Consider the following 26,804-nt stretch of genomic DNA (forward strand, 5'->3'; position numbering starts at 1 on the left):
AAACCCCACGTTACCCTCTTGATACAAGTGCATGTATGATAGGATCTGATGTAAGTCTTGCTGAGTACCTTTGTACTCATGTTGCTTTATTTATGTTTTGCAGCGGAGACTTCGGTCTTACTAGTGTTCTCGTGGACTTCGACTAGTAGCTAGTACCTCAGCTACGATCTTGATCGGATGTTGTAGATAGTCAGGCTCTTCAGCCTTTTTCTTTTGTAGATGTCTGTACCCAGACATGTAACGCTTCCGCTTGTTGCTTGTATGCTCTGTATGATGGGTCTTGTGACCCCTGTTTGCAATATATGCTATGACGGCTCTTCTGAGCCTTTATCTATATGAGTTGTTGAGTTATGCTGTGATGCCATGTTGTACAGCACATACCTGCATGTTATGCGTACGTGTAATGTGTATTGCTATGTGTGGGATCTGACTATCTAGTTGTTTATTCTTAGTAGCCTCTCTTACCGGGAAATGTCTCCTAGTGCTTCCACTGAGCCCTGGTAGCTTGCTACTGCTCCGGAACACTTAGGCAGGCCGGCATGTGTCCTTCTTCGATCCTGTGTCTGTCCCTTCGGGGAAATGTCACACGATGAATACCGGAGTCCTGCTAGCCCGCTACAGCCCGGTTCACCGGAGTCCTGTTAGCCCAGTGCTACAGCCTGGATTCACTCGCTGATGACCGACACGTTCGATGCTGGGTCATGGATGCCTGTCCCTGTAAGTTAGTGCCACTTTGGGTTTACGACTAGCCATGTCAGCCCGGGCTCTTTATCATATGGATGCTAGCGCCACCATCATATACGTGTGCCAAAATGCGCAAACGGTCCCGGGCAAAGGTAAGGCGACACCCGTGGGGATACCGTGCGTGAGGCCGCAAAGCGATATGAGGTGTTACATGCTAGATCGATGTGGCATCGAGTCGGGGTCCTGACAAATGTTGTCCCCCTCTCTCATGGAGATCTATTCGATGTAATCTTCTTTTTGCGGTGTGTTTGTTGAGACCGATGAATTGTGGGTTTATGATCCAGCTTATCTATGAATAATATTTGCATCTTCTCTGAATTCTTTTATGTATGATTGAGTTATCTTGCAAGTCTCTTCGAATTATCCTTTTGGTTTGGCCAACTAGATTGGTAGTTCTTGCAATGGGAGAAGTACATAGCTTTGGGTTCAATCTTGCGGTGTCCTTTCCCAGTGACAGAAGGGCAGAAAGGCACGTATTGTATTGTTGCCATCGAGGATATCAAGATGGGTTTTTTATCATATTGCATGAATTTATCCCTCTACATCATGTCATCTTGCTTAAGGCGTTACTCTGTTTTTAACTTAATACTCTAGATGCATGCTGGATAGCGGTCGATGAGTGGAGTAATAGTAGTAGATGCAGAGTCGTTTCGATCTACTTGTCTTGGACGTGATGCCTATATACATGATCATACCTAGATATACTCATAATTATGCTCAATTCTATTAATTGCTCAACAGTAATTTGTTCACCCACCGTAGAATATCTATGCTCTTGAGAGAAGCCACTAGTGAAACCTATGGCCCCCGGGTCTATTCTCATCATATCAATCTCCATTACTTTATTACTTGCTTTGTTTTTACTTTGCCTTTTACTTTTCACTTTGCATCTATATACTAAAAATACCAAAAATATTATTTATCATCTCTATCAGATCTCACTCTCATAAGTGATCGTGAAGGGATTGACACCCCTAATCGCATTGGTTGCGAGGAGCTATCGTTTTGTGTAGGTACGAGGGACTTGTGCGTGGTCTCCTACTGGATTGATACCTTGGTTCTCAAAAACTGAGGGAACTACTTATGCTAATTTGCTGCATCATCCTCTCCTCTTTGGGGAAATCCAACGCAGTGCTCAAGAGGTAGCAAGAAGAATTTCTGGCGCCGTTGCTGGGGAGGTCTTCGCTCAAGTCAAATATACCAAGTACCCATCAAATTCCTATCTCTCGCATTACATTATTTTCCATTTGCCTCTCGTTTTCCTCTCCCCCACTTCACCCTTGCCGTTTTATTCACCCTCTCTTTCCCAATCTCCTCCTCTTTTTCCCGTTTGCCTTTTCCCGTTGCCTTTCTGTTTGCTTGTGTGTTGGATTACTTGTTGCCACGGCGCAAGATAATACCAAATTGTGTGATTTCTCTAATACCAATAATAATGATTTCCTTAGTACTCCGATTGTTCCTCTTAATAATGATGAGTCTTGTGAAATCAATACCGCTTTGTTGAATCTTGTTATGAAAGATCAATTCGCCGGCCTTCCTAGTGAAGATGCCGCTACTCATCTAAACAATTTTGTTGATTTGTGTGATATGCAAAAGAAGAAAGATACGGATAACAATATTGTCAAATTGAAGTTATTTCCGTTTTCACTTAGAGATCGTGCTAAAGTTTGGTTTTCGTCTTTGCCTAAAAATAGTATTGATTCTTGGAACAAGTGCAAAGATGCTTTTATCTCTAAGTATTTTCCTCTCTCTAAGATCATCACTCTTAGAAACGATATTATGAATTTTAAACAACTTGATCATGAGCATGTTGCCCAATCTTGGGAAATAATGAAATTGATGCTTCGCAATTGCCCTACTCATGGTTTGAATTTATGGATGATCATACAAAATTTTTATGCCAGATTGAATTTTGCTTCTAGAAATCTTTTAGATTCGGCCGTAGGAGGCACGTTTATGGAAATTATGTTAGGAGATGCTACAAAATTTCTTGATAATATTATGGCTAATTATTCTCAATGGCACACCGAAAGGTCTTCTAGTAAAAAAGTGCATGCTATAGAAGAAATCAATGTTTTGAGTGAAAAGATGGATGAACTTATGAAGATGTTTGCTACTAAAAATACTTCTCTTGATCCCAATGATATGCCTTTGTCTACTTTGATTGAGAATAATAATGAATCTATGGATGTGAATTTTGTTGGTAGGAATAGTTTTGGAAACAACACGTATAGAGGGAATTTTAATCCTAGGCCTTATCCTAGTAATCCTTCTAATAATTATGGGAATTCCTACAACAACTCTTATGGAAATTTTAATAAGATTCCCTCTGAATTTGAGAGTAGTGTTAAAGAGTTTATGAATTCACAAAAGAATTTTAATGCTTTGCTTGAAGAGAAATTGCTTAAGGTTGATGATTTGGCTAGGAACGTTGATAGAATTTCTCTTGAAATTGATTCTTTAAAGCTTAGATCTATTCCTCCTAAGCATGATATCAATGAGTCTCCCAAGGCCATGAGAAATTCCATTGCTGAGTGCAAAGAAAGAACCGCTAGGATGCGTGCTTCCAAAGATGCCTTTATTAAAGCGTGTTCTTCCAATTCCTATGAAAATCAAGATGAAGATCTAAAAGTTATTGATGTGTCCCCCATTAAATCTTTGTTTTGCAATATGAATCTTGATGAAACTGAAGATGATCTTCCTTTACCTAGAAGGCGTTTTAAGAATTCAGAGTTTCTAGATCTTGATGATGAAATTGATGAATGTGGGATTGAAAGAAATAAAAACCTAGATGTTGCTAAACCCACTATCTTGGATCTTAAGGAATTTAATTATGATAATTGCTCTTTAATTGGTTGTATTTCTTGTTGCAATCCGTGCTAGATTCTCCTCATGCTTATAGTCAAAATAAGGCCTTTACCGAACACATTGTTGATGCCTTGATGCAATCTTATGAAGAAACACTTGAGTTGAAAGTTTCTATCCCTAGAAAACTCTATGACAAGTGGGAACCTACTATTAAAATTAAAATTAAGGATTATGAGTTTCATGCTTTGTGTGATTTGGGTGCTAGTGTCTCTACTATTCCCAAAACTTTGTGTGATTTGCTAGATTTCCGTGACTTTGATGATTGCTCTCTAAACTTGCATCTTGCAGATTCCACTATTAAAAAGCCTATGGGAAAAATTAATGATGTTCTTATTGTTTCAAATAGGAATTATGTGCCCGTAGATTTTATCGTTCTTCATATAGATTGCAATCCTTCATGTCCTATTATTCTTGGTAGACCTTTCCTTAGAACGATTGGTGCAATTATTGATATGAAGGAAGGGAACATTAGATTCCAATTTCCCTTAAGGAAGGGCATGGAACACTTCCCTATAAAGAAAATAAAATTACCATATGAATCTATCATGAGAGCCACTTTTGGATTGCCTACCAAAGATGGCAATACCTAGATCTATCCTTGCTTTTATGCCTAGCTAGGGGCGTTAAATGATAGCGCTTGTTGGGAGGCAACCCAATTTTATTTTGTGTTTTTTGTTTTTGCTTCTGTTTAGGAATAAATAATCCATCTAGCCTCTGTTTTGGTGTGGTTTTATCTTTTAATTAGTCTTTGTGCCAAGTAGAACCTATAGGATAACCTACGATGATAGTTGATTTGATTCTGCTGAAAAACAGAAACTTTGCACGCACGAATATAATTTTGTTAAATCACAGGAACGTGCTTTTGCGTTGATTCTTTTTGCTGATGTTCAATAAGCAAATTTTCCAGGACTTCCTATTTTGGTAGGATTTTTAGAGTTCCAGAAGTTTGCGTTAGTTACAGATTACTACAGACTGTTCTGTTTTTGACAGATTCTGTTTTGCGTGTGTTGTTTGCTTATTTTGATGAATCTATGGCTAGTAAAATAGTTTATAATCCATAGAGAAGTTGGAATACATTAGGTTTAACACCAATATAAATAAAGAATGCGTTTATTATAGTACCTTGAAGTAGTCTTTTGTTTTCTTTCTCTAACGGAGCTCACGAGATTTCTATTAAGTTTTGTGTTGTGAAGTTTTCAAGTTTTGGGTGAATTCTTTTGATGGATTATGGAACAAGGAGTGGCAAGAGCCTAAGCTTGGGGATGCCCATTGCACCCCCAAAATAATCCAAGGACACCAAAAAGTCAAAGCTTGGGGATGCCCCGGAAGGCATCCCCTATTTCGTCCACTTCCATCGGTAATTTACTTGGAGCTATATTTTCATTCACCACATGATATGTGTTTTGCTTGGAGCGTCTTGTATCATTTGCGTATTTGCTTGTTAGTTTACCACAATCATCCTTGCTGTACACACCTTTTGAGAGAGCCATACATGAATTAGAATTTGCTAGAATACTCTATGTGCTTCACTTATATCTTTTGAGCTTGATAGTTTTGCTCATAGTGCTTCACTTATATCTTTTGAGCATGATAATTTTTGCTCTAGTGCTTCACTTAGATCCTTTAGAGCACGGTGGTGGATTTGTTTTAAAGAAACTATTGATCTCTCATGCTTCACTTAGATTATTTTGAGAGTCGTTAATAGCATGGTAATTTGCTTAATGTTAATATACTTGGTATTCAAGATATGTGAAACTTTCTTTTGAGTGTGTTGAATACTAAGATAAGTTTGATGCTTGATAATTTTTTTGAGATATGGAGGTGATAATATCAAAGTCGTGCTAATTGGGTGATTATGAATTCAAAGAATGCTTGTGTTGAAGTTTGCAAGTCCCGTAGCATGCACGTATGGTTAAAGTTGTGTAACAAATTTGAAACATAAAGTGTACCTGACTTGTGCATCCTTATGAGTGGCGGTCGGGGACGAGCGATGGTCTTTTCCTACCAATCTATCCCCCTAGGAGCATGCGCGTAGTACTTGATTTTTGATGACTTCTAAATTTTTGCAATAAGTATATGAGTTCTTTTGACTAATGTTGAGTCCATGGATTATACGCACTCTCACCTTTCCGCCTTTGCTAGCCTCTTCGGTACCGTGCATTGCCCTTTCTCACCTTTAGAGTTGGTGCAAACTTCGCCGGTGCATCCAAACCCCGTGATACGATACGCTCTATCACACATAAACCTCCTTATATCTTCCTCAAAAAAGCCACCATACCTACCTATCATGGCATTTCCATAGCCATTCCGAGATATATTGCCATGCAACTTCCATCATCATCATCATAACGTACATCACTTTTGTCATATTGCCATTGCATGAGCATGTAGTTGACATCGTATTTGCGGCAAAGTCACCATGCATTATTTTTCATACATGTCACTCTTGATTCATTGCACCATCCCGGTACACTGCCGGAGGCATTCATATAGAGTCATATCTTGTTCTAAGTTTCGAGTTGTAATCCTTATGTTGTAATTAATAGAAGTGTGATGATCATCATTATTAGAGCATTGCCCCCAAAAAAGAGAAAGGCAAAAAAAGGCCCCAAAAAAGAAAATAAATAAAAAGGGCAATGCTACTATCTCTTTTTCCACACTTGTGCTTCAAAGTAGCACCTTGTTCTTCATGTAGTGAGTCTCATATATTGTGCTTCAAAGTAGCACCTTGTTCCTCATGTAGTGAGTCTCATAAGTTGTCTCTTTATACTAGTGGGAATTTTTCATTATAGAACTTGGCTTGTATATTCCTACGATGGGCTTCCTCAAATGCCCTAGGTCTTCATGAGCAAGCGAGTTGGATGCACACCCACTAGTTTTCTTTTGTTGAGCATTTATAGCTCTAGTGCATCCGTTGCATGGCAATCCCTACTGCTCATGTTGACATCAATTAATGGGCATCTCCATAGCCCGTTGATTATCCTCGTCAATGTGATACTTTCTCCTTTTTGTCTTCTCCACACAATCCCCATCATCATATTCTATTCCACCCATAGTGCTATATCCATGGCTCATGCTCATGTATTGCGTGAAGGTTGAAAAAGTTTGAGATTATTTAAGTATGAAACAATTGCTTGGCTTGTCATCAGGGGTATAGAAGTTGGGAACATCTTTGTGTGATGAAAATGAAACAAAGCCTAACTATATGATTTTGTAGGGATGAACTTTCTTTTGCCATGCTATTTTGAGAAGACATGCTTGCTTTGATTAGTATGCTTGAAGTATTATTATTTCTTATGTCAATATGAACTTTTGTCTTGAATCTTTCGGATCTGAATATTCATATCACAATTAAGAAGATTTACATTGAAATTATGCCAAAGTATCACTCCGCATCAAAAATTCTCTTTTTATCATTTACCTAATCGAGGACGAGCAGGAATTAAGCTTGGGGATGCCTGATACGTCTCCAACGTATCTATAATTTTTGATTGCTCCATGCTAATTTATCTACTGTTTTGGACTATATTGGGCTTTATTTTCCACTTTTATATTATTTTTGGGACTAACCTATTAACCGGAGGCCCAGCCCAGAATTGCTGTTTTTTTTGCCTATTTCAGCATTTCGAAGAAATAGAATATCAAACAGAGTCCAAACGGAATGAAACCTTCGGGAACGTGATTTTCTCACCGAACGTGATCCAGGAGACTTGGACCCTACTACAAGAAGTAACAGAGGCGGTCACGAGGGTGGGGGGCGCGCCCCCCTGCCTCGTGGCCCCCCTGTTGCTCCACCGACGTACTCCTTCCTCCTATATATACCTACGTATCCCCAAACGATCAGAACAGGAGCCAAAAACCTAATTCCACCGCCGCAACCTTCTGTATCCACGAGATCCCATCTTGGGGCCTGTTCCGGAGCTCCACCGAAGGGGGCATCCATCACGGAGGGCTTCTACATCAACACCATAGCCCCTCCGATGAAGTGTGAGTAGTTTACTTAAGATCTTCGGGTCCATAGCTAGTAGCTAGATGGCTTCATCTCTCTTTTTGGATCTCAATACAATGTTCTCCCCCTCTCTCATGGAGATCTATTCGATGTAATCTTCTTTTTGCGGTGTGTTTGTTGAGACCGATGAATTGTGGGTTTATGATCCAGCTTATCTATGAATAATATTTGAATCTTCTCTGAATTCTTTTATGTATGATTGAGTTATCTTTGCAAGTCTCTTCGAATTATCCTTTTGGTTTGGCCAACTAGATTGGTAGTTCTTGCAATGGGAGAAGTGCTTAGCTTTGAGTTCAATCTTGCGGTGTCCTTGCCTAGTGACAGAAGGGGCAGCAAGGCACGTATTGTATTGTTGCCACCGAGGATAACAAGATGGTTTTTTATCATATTGCATGAATTTATCCCTCTACATCATGTCATCTTGCTTAAGGCATTACTCTGTTTTTAACTTAATACTCTAGATGCATGCTGGATAGCGGTCGATGAGTGGAGTAATAGTAGTAGATGCAGAATCATTTCAATCTACTTGTCTTGGACGTGATGCCTATATACATGATCATACCTAGATATACTCATAATTATGCTAAATTCTATCAATTGCTCAACAGTAATTTGTTCACCCACCTTAGAATATCTATGCTCTTGAGAGAAGCCACTAGTGAAACCTATGGCCCCCGGGTCTATTCTCATCATATCAATCTCCATTACTTTATTACTTTCTTTGTTTTTACTTTGCCTTCTACTTTTCACTTTGCATCTATATACCAAAAATACCAAAAATATTATTTATCATCTCTATCAGATCTCACTCTCGTAAGTGACCGTGAAGGGATTGACAACCCCTAATCGCGTTGGTTGCGAGGAGCTATCATTTTGTGTAGGTACGAGGGACTTGTGTGTGGTCTCCTACTGGATTGATACCTTGGTTCTAAAAAACCGAGGGAAATACTTACGCTACTTTGCTGCATCATCCTCTCCTCTTCCGGGAAATCCAACGCAGTGCTCAAGAGGTAGCAGGGGTGCGCACGAAGATCTTCTCCCTACCAAAACACGCCCTCAACCTCGCCGCGGTTTCTAAGCTAGATCGATGAACAACACAAGAGACACAAGGTTTATACTGATTCGGGCCACCGTTGTTGTGTAATAACCTAATCCAGTGCGTGGTGTGGTGGATTGCCTCTCGGGCTAATGATGAACAGTACAGAGGAAGAACAGCCTCGCGAGGAGAGGTGTTCTTGTGGTGGTGTGTAGATGAGCTAGGTTCGGGTCAGTTCGTCTTATACTGTGGTGGCTAGCCCTATTTATAGAGGCCCTGGTCCTCTTCCCAAATATTGAGCGGGAAGGGAGCCAACATTGACCGCTTTGAAAGGGGACAACTAGTACAAGCTATCCTGACTAAAGGTGGTCTTCGACTGCCAAAGGTACTGGTGATGACGCCGTCTTGGGCTCCACGGTGACCTCCGTCCTGCCGTCCTACTAGTCTTGGTCTTGTTGCACCGATAAGGAAACCTTTGCCTGATGCCTCGGTACTCCGTGCCTGCGCTTGCCCCCTTTGCACCAAAGAGGAAACAAGGACATTGCGCAGGCTGGCGCCCGCCTGGTGCCCGCTTGGTCTCGATCGTCATGGCTTGCATCATGAGAACCACGCGAGGTACTCCTCGCCTTGATCCCTCCGCCTCCTCGCGAGCCTGCCTGGTGAGGCCGCCCCTGAGAAGGCCTTGTGTCGTACGCCCCGCGAGGCTTGGTCCCTCGCGAGGGTCTTGAGTGTTTGTTGATGAAGACGGGCCGTACTAGGCCATTGGTTGAGCCATGCTGCAGGCCGCAGGCAGGCAAGTCCGGGGACCGCTGTTCCCAGAACGCCGACAGTAGCCCCCGGGCCCAAGGCGTGCTCGGCGAAGCCAAAGGGCAAGTGCGAAACGCCGCGGGCCCCAACAGCCTACGTCGTTGGTCATCGCATGGCGATTGATTGGACGTGGGCATCTCCGCTTCCCCACGCTCCCCGAATATCTGCCTGGCTAGGAGGCCACGGATCTTTACACAGTTATTTCCTCTTTGCTGCCAGCGTGCTTCATGTTCCCCTTTCTTCCTCGAGTCTCTGTTTCCGCTTCCAATCTAACTTGAGCTTTGCCCCCTCCATCGCCATGGCGCCAACTAGCAAGGAGAAGGGGAAGAAGCCTCTGTCCTCATCCATCTCGTCCCCGGCAATCGAGCCCGCCGTTGGCGGTCATTGGTGCTCAACTTGGAGGCCCTGGGCAAGGTCTGCCCTGCGCTCGCATCCAGCTTCAACGAGTGCGGAAAGACGATGGCTTGTCCTGCGTCCCATGCCTCCATTGACAGGATAGTTACTGAGGTTTGATTCTTTGTCGACACCCTGTGGGCTAGCCTGGTTCCCCCTTTCTCTGCCTTCTTCAATGCAGTGCTCTCCCACTATCAGATCCATATGATGCATCTTGATCCTCAATCCGTTACCCTTCTTGCCGTCTTCGCCTTTGTTTGCAAAGCTATGGTGGGCATTGCTCCTTCCGTCGCCCTCTTGTGCCACTTCTTCTCGTTGCGCCTGCCCAACCCTTTGTAGTGCTCGGGGTGCGTGAGCTTCTAAGCCGTGGCAGAGACAGCCGCTTCAGGGATCGATTTTGACCTCCCGCCTTCCACGAGTGGGTTCCGGACGCGGTGGCTGTATGTGGATATCGGAGTGCTCAGCCCTTAGCTCTCGCCTCCGTTGTCGCCTGCTGTCCCCAAACTCGGCTGGGGCCATGAGAGACTCGCGAGCCCTCGGCTCTCTTTCATCTGGTACCAACTGAGGAGGTTGAGAGAGCTCGGCGTGACTGCGCCCCGGGTGGTGAAGGAGTTCCTCTAGTGTCGCATTGCTTCTCTTCAGCGCCACTCCCGAATGATGTGGGCCCTGGCGGGCGACCAGGACCGCGTGAGGCTTCAGGAGACGGAATTGGTTCCCGAAACGCTGAAGAAGGTGCTTGAGATCTTGACTGGCAACCCCTCACCGGGCAATATACGACACGGGGGGCGTCTCCTGTATCTCTGCTCGAACAGGGATGAGTTCGCGGGACAGATGCCTCTCTTCGACGATTGGGGGTTGCGTCCGGCTGGCCTTGCGGGGCCTCGCGAGAATCCTGTCGCAGCGCCTCCTTTCCTCGCTGCCAGCATCGATCTTGCCCTAGGAGTGGGCGCAAGGAGGCAAGCACCGGTTGAGGCAGGAGGCTCGGGTATCGTGGTGCTGACGCCGCATGGGGTTCCCGAAGTGTCATCCTCTAGAGCTTATGATGCCCGCCCTGAGGCGGACGTCGATGGGGGGACGCAACCCGCGGCTCCCGAGGTCGGAGCCCCCGAGGCCTCGGCAGGCCATCAAGAGGTGGTGCCTGATCGCTCCTTCGGCGTCCCTGAGGTTGGCCTCCTGGGTGCTTCTCTATCCGCGCCATGTGCTGGTCCTCACATTGAGCGCCTGGGTCGGTTCCGCATGGACTTCGCCGCCCTCCGCAAGAGGAAGGAGTCTTTGAGTTGCAGTGGACGCCCCTTCCAACCGCTGAAACATAGGAAGTACTTCGCCATAGATGAGTAAGTACCTCACTCTTGTAATCCTTCGACCGCTACTCCCTTTCCTGACTGTGATTCTTCAGGACCCCTTCCGCCAAGCCTGCGGAGTCTCCCGAGAAGCGGCCTTCTCCGGTCTGTCTTCATCGCTGGCCTTGAGCGTCCCAAGCTTGCATGCTGCCCCTGACACGGGGTCAACCGGAGAGACAGGCCTGCCCGCAGGATGTCTTGAGACGGTGCCCTAGCCGCCTTTCCTTCGCGACCTTGCCTGGGGCGTGACCAGCCTGCCCAGGGCTCCTCCTGTGATCGTGGACAGCGAGTGGTTGGCGTCGGTCCTTGGCTCTTCTTCGGGGGATGGACTTGCGCCAGTCCGGGTCTCTTGTGGAGCCCACCCGGTGATCATGGGGGCGCCAGCCCCCAGCCCCCAACCGAGAGGGGGCGAACCGATTCAGGGCCCGCCGTCAGCACCGGCGGCAGAGGACGACATCGACAGCATGCTCAAGCATGCGTGAGAGTGAAGCGTCATTTACCGAGAGTTCCTCTGGAAGGCGATGGACGCGATGGGCCAGCTTGGTGGAGAGCTTGCGGATGTGGACGCGTGTCTTGAAGCTGAGGGCCTACGGCTGATTGAGGAGCAACACAAGCTGAAGGTGGTAGTCAGCCTCGCGCGCTACCAGCGCGAGCTTGACAACACGAAGGCCGAGGTATCCCTCACGGGCTCGCAAAAGGCTTGCTCCCGAGCTCTAGAGGAGGCTCGGGAAGTAGATCATCATCGCGAGATCATGGAGAAGCGCGCATGGGAGCTCCAAGCCTGGAGCGCTTCCCTGGAGCAGCAAGTGGAGTTGCGTCAGGCCACCCTTGCATCGCTGAAGGGGACGCCTGTCGAGGAGGAGGAGCTCCGAAGGCGCGAGGAAGCACTGACGCTGGAGGCCGCCAAGCGCAATCTTGACCATGAGCGGTTGGAGACGAGGGAGCGCCAGGTTACCCAGGCGGAGGACGATGTTGGCGCGCAAGAGGCTCGAGTCCAAGAAGAGGTCGACCGCCGCGTGGCGGAAGTTCATGCAGACCTCCTACGTAGGTATGACCAGAGGCTGGAGCTGATTGAGGCTGAGGCTGCGGGCAGGACTGCCGCTCTCAGGTCCAAGCTGACTGAAACGGAGCAGCGCACAGTGGCCGCCGCAGCCGCCCTGGTCTCAGCGCAGACTGAGTTGGCCTCCACCTGTGCCGAGCTGCTTCTTCTTCAACAGCGGGTCAACTACGCCGAGTCTATTGCGCGACAGAATAGAGAGGAGGTGCTTGAACGGCGGACGCTGGAGCACATGCACGGCCCCATGCTCCAGGAGCTCGGGAATAGGGCCAACGCGGCCCTAGGCAATATCTGTGATGCGGATGCCCCGCATCCTCACATGACCAACTATGCCAGTCATCTCCGCTTTTTCACTGATGTGGTGACGCGCCTGGAGAACCGCTCTGAGAGAGCTCGCCAGCTTGTCGAGGAGAGGAGCCGCAACCTGCTCGGGCACGCATTTTCCCGCGTCTTCAGCCATCTTCTGAACACCGACCCTCACTTTGACTTCGACGCCATCATCGCCCCGGTGCCCGAGGCCATCCGAGGTGACCTGGCGCGGTGGGTGGAGGACAATGTGGATGCGCTTGTTAGGGCCTTCGCTTCCGGCGACGACGGGGTGGTAGTTACAGCGGATGAAGGTGATGTGGCCAATGGTGGTGAAGACTGTGCCAATGATGGCGATGGTGATGCCAGTGACAACGACAGCGGCGCTAGTGATGCCTCTGGAGGCAACCAAGAGGATGTAGTGAGTGATATGTCTGACTGATCTTGTGTTCCCCTATTGTTTATCCTGCACACAAAAGCTCGGGTGCGGCCCTGAAGGTTGTAAGAGCATTTTGGGAGGGGAGGCCCCTCATGTAAAAAGATTGTCCTCCGTATGCTTTTAGGAACGATGCCAAACATGCGCCTACGTGATTCTATAGGCCCTGCGGCGAGCTAGTTGCTGTAGTTTACCTTTGGCCCGGACAAGTCCTGAACAGGCTTGCGAGGCCGTGAGCCCCCGAGGGTCCTCTGAGGGACCTGCTGACCAAGTGGTGAGGACCTCGCGAGAGCGAGCGTCGGCCGCGGGACGGCATGCGCGCATGCGCTTGGCCCAGCCCCGCCCGCGAGAGGCTCGCGAGGGGGAGGCAGTTAGTGCAAATTCCGGGCAAAAACCAGAACATGAGAAATCACAAGAACGAGACAAGACACCCCCCATACGCAAATGCAAATTCAATTTCAACTTAAATCCGAAGCAAGGAAGCTCGACCACAGAAAGGGAGGCAAAAAGCAAAAGGCCGCGTCTGGCTCCTAGTCTAGTCTTCGACGTCTTCTCACCCACGCTGAGCTAAGTGCTGCCACTGGGCGTGGGAGGGAGCCCCGAGGCCTGAGGGCGGCTCTCCGGAGACTCCGGGGCGTGTACAACCCCAACTCATTATTACATGAGAGTGTCACGGGCGGCGAGCTTCAGAGGCACTGGGCCTTCTTCACAGGCACCGGGCCTTGCTTCATATCGCCAGACGAGGGCCCCACCTTGCGCCACCCTCGACCACCATTGATGGCGGCCGGAGACCAAGGACGATGCCAATGGGGCAAAGGGGACGCCAGCGGTTCCCTCGGCGACCACGAGTCCTCTGCCGGGGGCAGGCTTTGCAGCACCTCCCCGGCAGAGGGCCTACCTCCAGGAAATGCCTTGCTCCGGGCGCTGTGGGGAGGGGCCTGGCTCTCGGCCCCTCTCCTGCGGCCCCCAATGTGCTCCTCCTGGCGGAAGGGAGGCTGCTGAGCTGGGACAGCCATCCGCTGCAGTGACCTGAACTTCCTGCGACCCATGGTTAGCATAAGCTTGCTCCTGAGGAATTAGCGGTACCCGATAGCTGCTTCTACCAGCGTGGTTGGTGAGACTTCCCTGAGGCTCCTGAAAAGGCTCGGCTTCTGGCGTCTCTTCCTCCCAGCCTGACCCAAGAAATGAGCCAGGGTCATCTTCCAGCGTGTACTCCCGATCCACCATCTGGGGCACGTAAGTCTCCGAGGTCGCCGCCCCGAGAACTTCGCCGTAGTGCCCCACGCTCCATGTGGCCTGGCCTAACATGCTGTCTTGGGGATGGTAGGGCCGCGGCCCACCCGGGCCGTAGGCGGTGATGCACATGCCCTCGCTCACCGAGGGTGGTGCTGGTGTAGCCTGACGCCCGGCGCCGATGGTTGAGCTGGTGTCGATGAAGCCTTGGGGCACGCCTGAGGGCGCACGGGCGTGGATGGGCCCACCACGTGATTCGACCGGGGCCTGGGGTGGAAGCTGGACACAGAAGGGAGGCGCCCCTGAAGCTGTGGCATCCAGGAGCTCGACAATGCGCTCCAGTAGCACGTCTCGGCCGCTCTCTTGCAACCTGCACCACAGCAGCTCCCGCGCCACAGTGAGCGTGGCCCTCATGTTCGCTTGTTCCCGTCGGGTGTGAGGCAACCTGGCCGCGGTGTGTCTTGAGGCCCTTGCGGCTGATCACACCTGCCGCGGAGTAAGAGCAGGCAGTGCTTGACCGCGTCGCCCGCGCCCAGCAGCGTTCTGCGATGCGCGGGATGCCTGGGGTGCGGGATTGAGGTCACCTTGGGAAGGCGGCGTGGCACGGGCTGGCCATGCCGCCCAAGGGTCGGTGTTGGCCGTCGGGTCACCGGACATGGACGCGATGAAGCAGTGGAACGCAGATCAGCGGAAGGGAGACTCCGGCGGATCCATACCTGGCGCGCCAAATGTCGGATATCGAGTTCTGGCAAAACCCTTAAGGTTCGAACTCTGGGGTGGGCACGAAGATCTTCTCCCAACCGAAACACGCCCTCAGCCTCGCCGCGGTTTCTAAGCTAGATCGATGAACAACACAAGAGACACAAGGTTTATACTGGTTCAGGCCACCGTTGTGGTGTAATACCATAATCCAGTGTGTGGTGTGGTTGATTGCCTCTCGGGCTGATGATGAACAGTACAGAGGAAGAATAGCCTCGCGAGGAGAGGTGTTCTTGTGGTGGTGTGTAGATGAGCTAGTTAGTGTTAGTTCGTCTTCTACTATGGTGGCTAGCCCTATTTATAGAGGCCCTGGTCCTCTTCCCAAATATTGAGCGGGAAGGGAGCCAACAACAGCCGATTTGAAAGGGGACAACTAGTACAAGCTATCCTGACTAAAGGTGGTCTTCGACTGCCAAAGGTACTGGTGATGACGCCATCTTGGGCTCCACAGTGACCTCCATCCTGCCGTCCTGCTGGTCTTGGTCTTGTTGCACGGATTAGGAAACCTTTGCCTGATGCCTTGGTACTCCACGCCTGCGCTTGCCCCCTTTGCACCAAAGAGGAAACGAGGACACTGCGCAGGCTGGTGCTCGCTTGGCGCCCGCCTGGTCTCGATCGTCATGGCTTGCGTCATGAGCACCTCGCAAGGTACTCCTCGCCTTGATCTCTCCGCCTCCTCGCGAGCCTGCCTGGTGAGGCCGCCCCTGAAGAGGCCTTGTGTCGTCCACCCCACGAGGCTTGGCCCCTCTCGAGGGTCTTGAGTGTTTGTTGATGAAGACAGGCCGTACTGGGCCACTGGTCGAGCCACGCTGCAGGCCGCAGGCAGGCAAGTCTGGGGACCCCCGTTCCCAGAATGCCGACAGCATCCCCTCCTTCGTCTTCATCTATCAGTAACTTTACTTGAGGCTATATTTTTATTCACCACATGATATGTGGTTTGCTTGGAGCGTCTTGTATGATTTGAGTCTTTTCTTTTTAGTTTACCACAATCATCCTTGCTATACACACCTTTTGGGAGAGACATACATGAATCGTGATTTATTAGAATACCCTATGCGCTTCACTTATATCTTTTGAGCTAGGCAATATTGCTCTAGTACTTCACTTATACCATTTTTAGAGCACGGTGGTGGCTTTATTTTATAGAAATTAATGAACTCTCATGTTTCACTTATATTATTTTGAGAGTCTTTTAGAACAGCATGGTAATTTGCTTTGGTTATAAAATAAGTCCTAATATGATGGGCATCCAAGAGGGATATAATAGAAACTTTCATATAAAGTGCATTGAATACTATGAGAAGTTTGATTCTTTATGATTGTTTTGAGATATGAAGATGGTGATATTATAGTCATGCTAGTAGAGTAATTGTGAATTTGATAAATACTTGTGTTGAGGTTTGTGTGTCCCGTAGCATGCACGTATGGTGAACCGTTGTGTAACAAATTTGGAGCATGAGGTATTCATTGATTGTCTTCCTTATGAGTGGCTGTCGGGGACGAGCGATGGTCTTTTCCTACCAATATATCCCCCTAGGATCATGCGCGTATGATAACCCACAAGTGTAGGGGATCGCAACAGCTTTCGAGGGTAAAGGATTCAACCCAAATTTATTGATTCGACACAAGGGGAGCCAAAGAATATTATTGAGTATTAGCAGTTGAGTTGTCAATTCAACCACACCTGGATAACTTAGTATCTGCAGCAAAGTATTTAGTAGCAAAAGTGGTATGATAATAAAGGTAATGGTGGCAAAAGTAAAGATAATAGTTTTGGGGTTTTTATAGTAGTTGTAACAGTAGCAATGGAAAAGTAAATAAGCGAAGAACAATATGCGAAAAGCTCGTAGGCAGTGGATCGGTGATGGATAATTATGCCGGATGCGATTCCTCGTGTAATAGCTATACCATAGGGTGACACAAAACTAGTTCCAGTTCATCAATGTAATGTAGGCATGTATTCCACAAATAGTCATACGTGCTTATGGAAAAGAACTTGCATGACATCTTTTGTCCTACCCTCCCGTGGCAGCGGGGTCCTAGCGGAAACTAAGGGATATTAAGGCCTCCTTTTAATAGAGAATCGGAACAAAGCATTAGCACATAGTGAATACATGAACTCCTCAAACTATGGTCATCACTGAGAAGTATCGCGATTATTGTCACTTCGGGGTTGTCGGATCATAACACATAATAGGTGACTATAGACTTGCAAGATAGGATCAAGAACACACATATATGCATGAAAACATAATAGGTTCAGATCTAAAATCATGGCACTCGGGCCCTAGTGACAAGCATTAAGCATAGCAAAGTCATAGCAACATCAATCTCAGAACATAGTGGATACTAGGGATCAAACCCTAACAAAACTAACTTGATTACATGGTAAATCTCATCCAACCCATCACCGTCCAGCAAGCCTACGATGGAATTACTAATGCACGGCAGTGAGCATCATGAAATTGGTGATGGAGGATGGTTGATGATGACGGCGACGACGAATCCCCCTCTCCGGAGCCCCGAACGGACTCCAGATCAGCCCTCCCGAGAGAGATTAGGGCTTGGCGGCGGCTCCGTGTTGTAAAACGCGATGAAACTTTCTCTCTGATTTTTTTCTCCCCGAACGTGAATATATGGAGTTGGAGTTGAGGTCGGTGGAGGTCCAGGGGGCCCACGAGATAGGGGGGCACGCCCCGGGGGGGGGGGGCATCCCCCTGTCTCGTGGACAGGGTGTGGGCCCCCTGGTGTATTTCTTTCGCCCAATAATTCTTATTAATTCCAAAAGGTGCCTCCGTGGATTTTCAGGACATTCCGAGAACTTTCCTTTTCTACACATAAAACAACATCATGGCAGTTCTGCTGAAAACAGCATCAGTCCGGGTTAGTTTCATTCAAATCATGCAAGTTAGAGTCCAAAACAAGGGCAAAAGTGTTTGGAAAAGTAGATACGTTGGAGACGTATCAGCATAGTATTTCGTTCAATGACAAATAGATTTTTATAATAAGTATGTGAGTTCTTTTTGACTAATATTCAGTCCATGGATTATACGCAATCTCACCCTTCCACCATTGCTAGCCTCTCTTGTAGCGCGCAAATTTCGCCAGTACCATACACCCACCATATACCTTCCTCAAAACAGCCATCATACCTACCTACTATGGCATTTTCGTAGCCATTCCGAGATATATTGCCATGCAACTTTCCACCATTCTGTTTATTATGACACGCTTCATCATTGTCATATTGCTTTGCATGATCATGTAGTTGATATCATATTTGTGGCAAAGCCACCTTTCATAATTCTTTCATACATGTCATTCTTGATTCATTGCACATCCCGGTACACTGCTGGAGGCATTCACATAGAGTCATATTTTGTTCTAAGCATTCAGTTGTAATTTTTCGAGTTATAAGTAAATAGAAGTGTGATGATCATCATTATTAGAGCATTGTCCCATGTGAGGAAATAAAAAATAAAATAAAATAAAGAGGCCAAAGAAGCCCAAAAAAAGAGGCCAAAGAAGCCCAAATAAAAAATGAGAGAAAAAGAGAGATGGGGCAATGTTACTATCCTTTTTCCACACTTGTGCTTCAAAGTAGCACCATGATCTTCATGATAGAGAGTCTCTTATTTTGTCACTTTCATATACTAGTGGGAATTTTTCATTATAGAACTTGGCTTGTATATTCCAATGATGGGCTTCATCAAATGCCCTACGTCTTCATGAGCAAGCAAGTTGGATGCACACCCACTTAGTTTCTTTTGAGCTTTCATACACTTATAGCTCTAGTGCATCTGTTGCATGGCAATCCCTACTCACTCACATTGTTATTATTGATGGGCATCTCCATAGCCCGTTGATACACCTAGTTGATGTGAGACTATCTCCCTATTTTTGTCTTCTCCACAACCACCATTCTATTCCACCCATAGTGCTATGTACATGGCTCAAGCTCATGTATTGCGTGAAAGTTGAAAAGGTTTGACAACATCAAAGTATGAAACAATTGCTTGGATTGTCATCGGGGGTGTGCATGATTTGAGTATTTTGTGTGAGGAAGACGGAGCATAGCCAGACTATATGATTTCGTAGGGATAAGCTTTCTTTGGCCATGTTATTTTGAGAGACATAATTGCCTTGTTAGTATGATTGAAGTATTATTGTTTTTATGTCAATATTAAAATTTTGTTTTGAATCTTTCGGATATGAACATCCATGCCACAATAAATAAAATTACATGGATAAATATGTTAGGTAGCATTCCACATCAAAAATTCTGTTTTTATCATTTACCTACTCGAGGACAAGCAGGAATTAAGCTTGGGGATGCTTGATACGTCTCCAACATATCTATAATTTTGATTGTTCCATGCTATTATATTATCTATTTTGGATGTTTAATAAGCATTTACATGCTATTTTATATTATTTTGGGACTAACCAATTAACCAAGAGCCTAGTGCCAGTTTCTGTTTTTGTCTATTTTAGAGTTTCGTAGAAAAGGAATAACAAATGGAGTCCAAACAGAATGAAACTTTCACGATGATCTTTCTTGGACCAGAATCAAACTAGGAGACTTGGAGACGAAGTCGGAGACGCAACGAGGCGGCCACAAGGGTGGAGGGCGCGCCCCTGCCTCCTGGGCCCCTCGTGGGTCTCCTGACCTAGTTCCTTCACATATATATACTCTTATACCCTGAAAACAACCAGGGGAGCCACAAAACCACTTTACCATCGCCACAACCTTCTGTACCTGTGAGATCCCATCTAGGGACCTTTTCTGATGTCCTGCCGGAGGGGGGTTAAATCATGAAGGGCTTCTACATCAACACCATTGCCTCTCCGATGATGTGTGAGTAGTTTACCACAGACCTACGGGTCCATAGCTAGTAGCTAGATGGCTTCTTCTCTCTCTCTTTGATTCTCAATACCACGTTCTCCTTGATGTTCTTGGAGATCTATTCGATGTAATACTCTTTTGCGGTGTGTTTGTCGCGATCCGATGAATTGTGGATTTATGATCAGATTTTCTATGAATAATATTTGAGTCTTCTCTGAATTCTTATATGCATGATTTGATATCTATGTAAGTCTCTTCGAATTATCGGTTTAGTTTGGCCTACTAGATTGATTTTTCTTGCAATGGGGGAAGTGCTTAGCTTTGGGTTCAATCTTGTGGTGTCCTTTCCTAGTGATAGTAGGGGCAGCAAGGCACGTGTTTTATTTTTGCCATTGAGGATAAAAAGATGGGATTTTCATCATATTGCTTTAGTTAATTCCTCTACATCATGTCATCTTACTTAATGCATTACTCCGTTCTTTATGAACTTAATACTCTAGATGCATGATGGATAGTGGTCGATGTGTGGAGTAATAGTAGTAGACGCAGAATCGTTTCGGTCTACTTGACATGGACGTGATGCCTATGTTCATGACCATTGCCTTAGATTTTGTTATAGCTTTGCGCTCTTCTATCAATTGCTCGGCAGTAATTTGTTCACCCACCGTAATATTTGCTATCTTGAGAGAAGCCACTAGTGAAACCTATGTCCCCTGGGTATCTTTTCCATCATATAAGTTCTCTTTTACATCATACTAGTTCCCGATCTACTATTTTGCAATATTTTACTTTTCGATCTATAAACCAAAAATATTTACTTTACCATTTATCTATCTGTATAAGATCTCACTTTTGCAAGTAACCGTGAAGGTAATTACAACCGCTTTATCACATTGGGTGCAAGTTGTTGATTGTTTGTGCAGGTATTCTGTAACTTGTGCGTTGTCTCCTACTGGATTGATACCTTGGTTCTTAAACCAAGGGAAATACTTACTCTACTTTGCTACATCACCCTTTCCTCTTCAAGGGAAAAACCAATGCAACCTCAAGAGGTAGCAAGCGCGCAGGGACGCCACGACGAGCAACCACGTGGTCAACCTTCTGGCACCCCGTGGGAGACGCGACGGCGCATCCATAGGACACGATGGTGATATCATGACCACGTGTGATAGTGGGCAGACACATACATGTACATCCGAGAACAAGGGCCCATGTTTCGGGGTTCCGATGCGTGGCATACGGTTAATCCAAAAGAACTATTTGCGATGAGGCAGAACAACAGAAATGGGGATTTGTAGGCCTAGAACCATCAATAAATTTTGACTATGTTTCTCGTCACATTACAGATTACATAGCACCGGTCTATAAAAACTACCCACTCGAAAATTACTTCACAGTTCCTCTCCTCATCACCCACAAAACTGGTCTTTCCTGTCAAGTCGTTCCGCCATGACTGGTAGGAGGAGTTTCGGGTGGACATATAACCTGGTAGCAAAGACCAAGGCCGCGGAAGCACTAGAGAAGTCTCGTCGTGAAGCGGCAACCGCAGCAGAGATGTCCCGGTGCGCCGCGGAGCCCTCGAACGATCTCTCACGAGAACACGAGGGCTGTCACAAGCGCACTCGCTGCATTGCCAATGGTGACGAGTTGGCATTGCTGGAGTCCTTGGCCGGTGACGACGACAATCTCGCTGGCCTCATTAAGCAGCAGGAGCTGGTCGATGGCTTGATGAAGCTGCTCGAGATCAGCGATGCCTCGGTTCACAAGGTGACCGGCCTCGTCGAGCAACTCATGGGTGACAATGCGAAGCTCCTCAAGATGCTAGCCGAGAAGAAGGAGGAGGCCACCGGTTGGAAGATGCTGCATGAGCAGAGCAGTGCCTCGGGGATGACGCTGACAACGGTCGTCGAGGAACTGATGGGTGACTTGTGGAAGCTCTGGATCGAGCGCGAGCAGGAGGTGGAGGAATCCATGGCTGCTTTCAAGCAAAGTCATGAGGAATTGAAGAAGGAGCTGGAGGATGTCATCGCCCGGCGATCCATCGAAGAGTAGATACAGTAGCGACCCAGATCGTTGTCTACGATTTCCTTCTTATCTTGTCCCCATGTCTTCCGGGCTTTGCCATATGCGGCATTTTAAATTATCCGGAATATGTAAGACAATTATTATTTGCGCCATTCTAAATTTGTCGTCGTATTATCCGTTGCCATTTTATTTGTCCCTGTATTATCCATTGCCTTATGTGGCAATTTAAATTAGGCCGGAATACAAGTTGGAAACACGAACAAAGCAAATGCTGCCATGGGAACATAAGCAAACACCCTCCATCTAGGTGATTTAATTAACCCATTAATGGAGAAGTTGTGAGCAAGGTGGGCGGCGGCTCGTGCATGGAGGTCAAAGAGCTTGCTTCCCGGTGAGCATGGGCGGCCTTGCTGCTCGCACGTGTCCCGTCGAGCTTGTGAGGTGGACAGGATGCACGCGTCCCGTCGAGCCTGCGCGGCGGACTGCTCGCACGCGTCCCGTCGAGCCTGCACGGCGAACTTCTCGCGCTCGTCCCGTCTAATCAAACAGCTGCACGCATGCCACCGAGTATGGTTAATTTTTGACACAGTTCATATAATACAACCGTTTGTGATATTAACGTGTCTGTTTTTTGTTTCAAAAAGGACTCTGTTGGCTACTAATGTGTGCGCCTCTTCTCAAATTGGACGATTTTTTTACCACGACATATATGTGCCGTGTCATGAAACCATGCCAAGTTTCATGTTTTTTGGGTGAGTTTTGATTTACTGGGATTTAAAAACCGAGATTCTCGATGTTTCAGGACGATGAGAAGTTTTGTAATTCATTCTCTTTCCTTAAATGAGACCTAAACATGCACCCAATGACACATGTACGATTTCCCACTCATTTTTCTTCACTGGAGCATGTGCTTGTAGTTCAAATTTGAATTATGGACTACATTAAATGCATAGAAAACATAATTAGTAATATATACAATGTCCAAACAAACCCTGAACAGTTTCAAATTTCAGCACGACACTCCTGTTATTCTATGCTGCCTGTAGAAAACAAAGTTCAAGGCGAGAAGAGGCAGCAATTATTGTTTCGCCCACCGAAACCACGAGGGTTGCGAGAAGCTTCGGTTTGTAAGGGGCTTGTAATATAGCTTTGCCCAAATTGGACAATTATATGTACCATGTAGTGACACCCTGCCAAGTTTCATGATTTCCTGGTGAGTTTTGGATTTACAGAGATTTAAAAACTGCGATTCGCAATGTTTGTGGCCAAGGCAGGACGGCGAGACGGTTGAATTCATTCCCATTCGTTCCATGGGACCTAAACATGCACCCCAAGGACACATGTATGTTGTTTCTAACCATTTTGGTGCACTGGAGCATGTATTTGTAGTTCGGATTTGAATTATGGACATTAAATGCCTAGAAAACTCAATTAATGAATAAAAAGGGTCAAACGAACCCTGAATAATTTCATAGTTCAGCGCAAATCTCCCGTTGTTCCGTGTTGCGTGTAGAAGAAAATACGAGGCTAGAAGAGGGAGCGATTATCGTTTGGCCCACAAGGGGACATGTTTCCCTATCGAAACCACGAGGGTTCTTGCGACAGGCTCCGGTTTGTAAGAGGTTTGGAGCAAAGCTTGGCCCAAATTGGTAATGTTTTTACCACGAAGTGCCATGACGTGACACCATGCCGCCTTTCATGACTTTTTGGTGAGTTTAGGATTTATGGGGATTTAAAAACCGAGATTCCAAATGTTTGAGAACGAGCCAGGACGCCGGTACGGTTGTGATTCATTCCCATTCCTGGCATGGGACCTAAACATGCACCCAGGGACATATGTATAATTTTTCTAGCCATTTTGGTGAACTTGATCATGTATTTGTAGTTCGGATTTGAATTATGGACATTAAATGCCTAGGAAACTCAATTAGTGTATAAAAGGCCAAACGAGCCCTGAATAAGTTTAAATTTCAGCATGCATATCATGTCGTTCCAAGTTGCCCATAGAAGAAAATACAAGGCGAAAAGAGGCAGTGATTACGTTTCACCACAAGGGGAACACGTTACCCTATTGAACCACGAGGCTTCTTTGATAGAAGATCCGGTTTGTAAGAGGTTTGTAATAAAGCTTGGCCCAAATTGGCACTGTTTTTACCACGACATATATGTGTCATGACGTGACACCATGCCACCTTTGATGACTTTCTGGTGAGTTTTGGATTTATGGGGATTTACAAACCGAGATTCCAAATGTTTAAGGACGAGCCAAGACACCGGTACGCTTGTAATTTGTTTCCATTCCTGGCATGGGACCTAAACATGCACCCAAGGACACATGTATAATTTTTCTAGCCATTTTAGTGAAACGGAGCATGTATTAGTAGTTCAGATTTGAATTATGGACATTAAATGCCTAGGAAACTCAATTAGTGTATAAAAAGGCCAAACGAACCCTGAATAAGTTTAAATTTCAGCATGGATATCCTGTCGTTCCATGTTGCCTGTAGAAGAAAATACAAGGCGAAAAGAGGCAGTGATTACGTTTCGCCACAAGGGGAACATGTTTCCCTATTGGAACCACGAGGCTTATTTGAGAGAAGCTCCAGTTTGTAAGAGGATTGTAATAAAGCTTGGCCCAAATTGGACAATGTTTTTACCACGACATATATGCGCCATGACGTGACACCATGCCAACTTTCATGACTTTTTGGTGAGTTTTGGATTTACGGGCATTTAAAGACCGAGATTCTAAATGTTTGAGGATGAGCTAGGATGCCGGTACGGTTGTAATTTGTTTCCATTCCTGGCGTGGAACCTAAACATGCATCCAAGGACACATGTATAATTTTTCTAGCCATTTTGGTGAACTGGAGCATGTATTTGAAGTTGAGATTTAAATAATGGACATTAAATGCCCTAGAAACTCAATTAGTGTATAAAAAGGCCAAACGAACCCTAAATAAGATTAAATTTTAGCACGAATATGTTGTCGTTCAATGTTGCCCGTAGAAGAAAATACAAGGTGAAAAGAGGCAGTGATTATGTTTCGACAACAAGGGGAACACGTTTCCCTATCGGAACCATGGGGCTTCTTTGAGAGAAGCTACAGTTTGTAGGAGGTTTGTAATAAAGATTGTCCCAAATTGGACAATGTTTTTACCACGACATATATGTGACATGACGTGATACCATGCCTACTTTCATGACTTTCTAGTGAGTTTAGGATTTACAGGGATTTAAAAACCGAGATTCCAAATGGTTGAGGACGAGCAAGGACGCAAGTACGGTTGTAATTCGTTCTCATTCCTGGCATGGGACCTAAACATGCACCGAAGGACACATGCATGTATAATTTTTCTAGCCATTTTGGTGAACTAGAGCGTGTATTTGAGGTTCAGATTTGAATTATGGACATTAAATTCCTAGGAAACTCAATTAGTGTATAAAAAGGCCAAACGAACCCTGAGTAAGTTTAAATTTTAGCACGGATATCCTGTCGTTCCATGTTGCTGGTAGAAGAAAATAAAAGGCAAAAAGAGGCAGTGATTATCGTTTCCCCCACAAGGGGGACACGTTTCCCTCTTGGAACCACGAGGCTTCTTTGAGAGAAGCTCCGGTTTGTAAGAGGCTTGTAATAAAACTTGCGCTAAAATGGACGAAACAATTCCTTGACATATATGTGCCATGTCGTGACACCATGCCAAGTTTCACGATTTTCGGGTGAGTTTTGGATATACTGGGATTTAAAAACCAAGATTCTTCTCACAAAAGGTTTTCAAATAGCACACGGTTCACTCACGAAAGCCGTGTGCCAACCAAACCGTGGTCGATGCCCCACCCCCTCCCCCTGCTGCGCGCGTGATCTGAGTCTTGTGTTCTGATTGGCTAGAACCCAAACCCCACAGATCATACGTCTGCACCATTTGATGCTCCCAGATCGAACGACAACCCTCAGACCTTTCGACAACACATGCAGTACATGGGTAAGCACTGTGCGCATGTGTTGTGCTAGCTCACGCTTCCTTCTGTACTATGTTTTCTAAACAGGCTACCGTTTCACGCCACTCCTCTCATCGGTTTCCCGCCTCTTCTCCCATCAGTTTCCCCTACCAGTGTTAGTGCTCATTGAAGGCTAGGCGGCGACACACCAACCATGTAAATATCGCACACAGTTTCTAGAAGCACAAATGTGAGTGATAGGAGGGAGTAGGTCCCATACGGTGACCAACGTGAAATGCCTTAAAGGCAAGGAGGAAATTCCTATCAGCAAGGTGCCTCTTCCCATCTGCTAGCCTAGTTGAATAGAACGCAGAAGTTAAGCATGCTTGGGCTGTAGTAGTCCAAGGATGGGTGACCCGGTGGGAAGTTGCATATCTCAAGATTCATTTAATCGCCATAACACGGTCATTATAGAGATAAAGAGATAAATATCTCTCTAGTGACCTATCATGATGATTATATAAACCTTTGGATCCTTGTTTTGCTAATTTGTAGACTATGTTTTATAGGTTATTTTTTGCTGTAAAATCTCCACGACAACGCAAGCGCGAGCAAATGGTGGAGATACTGGCTTAACCGTTTGCGATGCAAGTGCGCTGTAAAATCACCACGACTGCGCAAGCTAATGGCGGGTAAGTTTGTTTAGAAATTAAGACAAATCATGTGCAATAGACCAGCTAGCTAGAAATATAAAACAAACTACCCGCCTTGAGCGTCACAAAAATCCGCAGTTCTGCCACTTTTCCTTATTATCATACACGCATATTCTTATTGGACCGTGCGCGATCTTGGGACTCCCGCTCCGCATCGATTTTTTAACCCAAATTTTAGTAGCCGTCATACTTCAACCGTCGCCCACACTCCTCCAGCACCGACCTTATAGTAAAATTGCAGTAGCCGAGGAATTTGAACCGTCGCCCTCCCTTGTCCACCACCATCTCCACCC

This window comes from Triticum dicoccoides, chromosome 1B (assembly GCF_002162155.2).
Source record: "Triticum dicoccoides isolate Atlit2015 ecotype Zavitan chromosome 1B, WEW_v2.0, whole genome shotgun sequence".
Lineage (NCBI taxonomy): Eukaryota > Viridiplantae > Streptophyta > Magnoliopsida > Poales > Poaceae > Triticum > Triticum dicoccoides.